At 40.8% G+C, this 3,850-nt stretch overlaps 1 pseudogene; it reads left to right on the top strand.

Annotated features, from left to right (window-relative positions):
• Positions 1 to 1,320: 1,320 nt before the first annotated feature.
• On the top strand, positions 1,321 to 3,365 carry LOC133069564 (dihydroxyacetone phosphate acyltransferase-like; annotated as a pseudogene).
• Positions 3,366 to 3,850: the final 485 nt, after the last annotated feature.

Genomic DNA, 3,850 nt, shown 5'->3' on the forward strand with positions numbered 1-3,850 from the left:
ATAATGATTTGGACTTACAGAGCCATTTTTCTGTTTCAAAAGAATCAAACTTCCCTGACATTTTTCAATATTCCTCAGCAACCTCCTTTTGTTTATGTTTTGATATAAAATAGCCACCAAAACAATTACTAAATTCATGTAACCTTGAAGTAACTTAATGAAGTAATTTAATGTCTTTTTGTATCATGGGTAGAAGACAATTTTCATCTGAATCCAAAATCAATAATTTCTTTGTAACTCTCCCAATATCATCACAGAAAAACCTACAGGATACAGATGATGATCAAGGGTAAGTAATTTGTTTTGTGTACACAATATTGATCACTTCTCTAGACTTATCTGTGTTGTAATTGCCACATCTTATGTCCTGGTATGGCTTACTGCACCCACTTACAGAGGCAGCTACTTTGTGCTGGGCATGAAGAAGCTAAGTGGTGGGAAATTTTGGCTGTGTGCAAAAGTGATTTGTCATCCAGCACCAGCTCTTCAGTCTTGTAACATGGTAATTGCTTCTGTGTGCATTTCTTACCAACTTAAATGCTTTGTCTAAGGCTTCAAGGGCTGGAAACTGCTGACCTTGTTACCTATATGATGAAATTGGGAAATAAGTTTGGTAGGAGAAAATTGTTCATGTGCAAAGCCATAACAAACCATTTACTTTTCATTATTGCATTCCTACAGAGTAACTCTTATGCTTTATATAATAATCTAATATTTCTTGATTTGAATTTACTTTCTTTAAGTATATCCAAATAATTCTCAGAGCTATACACATATTTCATCCTTTGCAGAGGATGGGATAGTTGGATGGCATAACTGATTTGATGGACATGAGTTTGAGTAAGCTCCAGGAGTTGGTGATGGACAGGGAAACCTGGCGTATGGCACTCCACAGGGTGGCAAAGTGTAGGACATGACTGAGAGACTGAACTGAACTGATACACACATAGTAAACATCACACATAGTACGGAATCAATAACTTCAGATAATCAAATCATCTTTGAATTTTTATTTTTATGCTTTTCCTTTGATATTAAAATTAGGATGGGATCAACTTTGAATCCCATGATTTTGGTATAGTTTGGTTTTCAAAGAGGGAACAGAGATAATCATGAGAGTCCAGAAAATTCTGTGAGAGAATAAACTCTGGCTTCCGTCCTGGTTAAGATGGCGGCCCCCGGGGTCATGTGGAGCGGCCGTGGAGGGTGCTGCCGCCCTAGGCGAGGTCAGCCGCCCCTCGTGGAAGAACCGCCCACAGCAGCAGCACCACCACTGCTAGGCAAAGAATCCCAGGCCACACCCGCGACAGCAGCTGCAGCATGGATCCTTCCGGTTCATCCAACTCTTGTTTCTCCGGCGGCTCCACCGGTCCCGGGGCTGTGGTGCTCCTCTACTGGAAAGAGCTCAAAAAGTGGGATGAGTTTGAAAATGTTTTAGAGGCGAGGAGGCATGTCAGTGACTTGAAGTTTGCAATGAAATGCTACACACCTCTTGTCTATAAGGGAATTACTCCTTGTAAGCCAAGTGATATTAAATGTAGTGTTCTCAATTCAGAAGAGATTCATTATGTCATTAAACAGCTTTCCAAGGAATCCCTTCAACCTATCGAGGTCCTCCGAGACGAAGCCTGTGAGATCTTGGATGAAATGAGCCACAAGCTGCGGCTAGGAGCCATTCGGTTTTTTGCCTTTGCCCTGAGTAAAATATTTAAACAGATTTTTCTCAAAAGTGCGTGTAAATGAAGAAGGGATTCAGAAACTACAGCGAATCATCCAGGAGCATCCAGTTGTCCTGCTGCCCAGTTACCAGAGCTACATCAACTTTCTGATGCTGTCTTTCCTTTTGTACAACGATGACTTACCTGTGCCGGTCATAGCAGCAGGAATGGATTTCCTGGGAATGAAGATGATTGGCGAGCTGCTGCGGATGTCAGGGACTTTCTTCATGCGGCGCACCTTTGGCGGCAATAAACTCTACTGGGCCATGTTCTCCGAATATGTGAAAACCATGTTATGGAATGGTTATGCTCCTGTTGAATTTTTCCTCGAAGGGACAAGAAGCCTCTCTGCCAAGGCATTGACTCCAAAATTTGGTCTTTTGAATATTGTGATGGAACCATTTTTTAAAAGAGAAGTTTTTGATACCTACCTTGTTCCAATCAGCATCAGTTACAATAGGATATTGGAAGAAACTCTGTATGCATATGAGCTTCTAGGGGTTCCTAAGCCGAAAGAATCTACAACTGAATTGTTGAAAGCCAGGAGAATCCTCTCTGTGAAGTTTGGAAACATCCATATGTACTTTGGAGACCCTGTGTCGCTTTGATCTCTGGCCAATGGGAGGATGGGTCGGAGCCTGCATAACTTGGTTCCCAGATATATTCCTCAGAAACAGTCAGAGGAGATGCACACCTTTGTCACTGAAGTTGCCTATAAAATGGAGCTTCTCCAAATTCAAAACCTGGTCCTGAGCCCGTGGCCGCTAATAGTCTCTGTCCTGCTTCAGAACCGGCCATCCGTGGACCTTGATGCCCTGTTGGTAAAAACCTTATGGCTGAAAGGCTTAACACAGGCCTTCGGCGGGTTTCTTACTTGGCCTGATAACGAACCTGCCGAGGAAGTTATCCAGTCCAGCATTCTTCTGCATTCCAACATCGCCAGCCTTGTCAAAGATTGGGTGATTCTGAAAATGGAGTGCAGAGACTCAGAACTAGTGGATGGACTTATGTCCCAGCATATCACCCTCCTCATGTGCTTGGCATATAGGAACCAGCTGCTCAACATTTTTGTCCGTCCTTCCTTAGTCGCTGTGGCATTGCAGATGACACCTGTGTTCAAAGAGGATGTCTACAGTTGCTTTCGCTTCCTATGCAGTGTTTTTTCTGATGAGTTCATGTGTCTTCCAGGAAATGAACTAAAGGACGTTGAAGAAGGCTGTTACTTGCTTTGTAAGAGTGAGGCCATACAAATGATGACAAGGGACATCCTAGTTACAGGAAAAGGAAATACTGTGTTGCGGTTTTTAATAGGGCTCTTTAAACCTTTTGTGGAATCTTATCAGATAATTTGCAAATACCTCTTAAATGAAGAAGACTACTTCACTGAGAAACAGTACTTCATAAGAGTTAGAAAATTCACAAATTAGCTACTTGATCAAGGTGTCTCACAGTGTCATGATGTATTATCCTCCGATGTACAGAAGAATGTCTTAGAAGCTTTTGTGAGGCTCGGTGTGGTGAAGAAGAAGGTAAATAATGATTATATATTTAACGTGAATGAACCTGCCACAACAAAGTTAGAAGAAATGCTTGGTTGTAAAACACCAGTAGGAAAACCAGCAAATGCGAAGCTTTAATGATTGCCAAATGGTTGGGAAAAATTGGTCTTGTTATTTCTGTCATTCACGGACTCGTATTACAACAAAGAGGGAAGTGAAGGAAGAGACCCATCTTCTCACCCTTTATAAGGCTTCGAGAACAGTGGACTCAGTACAGAGGGAAAGCCATCAATTTAGCAGTCAGTGAAATCTCCTCCACAATGATTAAAAAGACATTTGTGTCCAACCCTGTGTGTGTTTTTAAATAAAATAGGCTTTTGGAAACATGTTTGGAAATACAAAGCCTCGCTTCTATTTCACTAACACTTTCAAATTACTACATGTATTTAACTGTTATGTTGACTTCTGAATTAAAATGCAGCATCAACTCTAAAAAAAAAAAAAAAAAGAATGCATTCTTCTTTATTCAGAATAGGAATGTTTACTTGCTTGAATAAAGTTTCCAAAATAAAATCATTTCAGTAGAAAAATAAATAATGGGAGTAATAAGGTTAATATAAAAGACATAAAGAA

This window comes from Dama dama, chromosome 14 (genome assembly GCF_033118175.1).
Source record: "Dama dama isolate Ldn47 chromosome 14, ASM3311817v1, whole genome shotgun sequence".
Taxonomy (NCBI): Eukaryota; Metazoa; Chordata; class Mammalia; order Artiodactyla; family Cervidae; genus Dama; species Dama dama.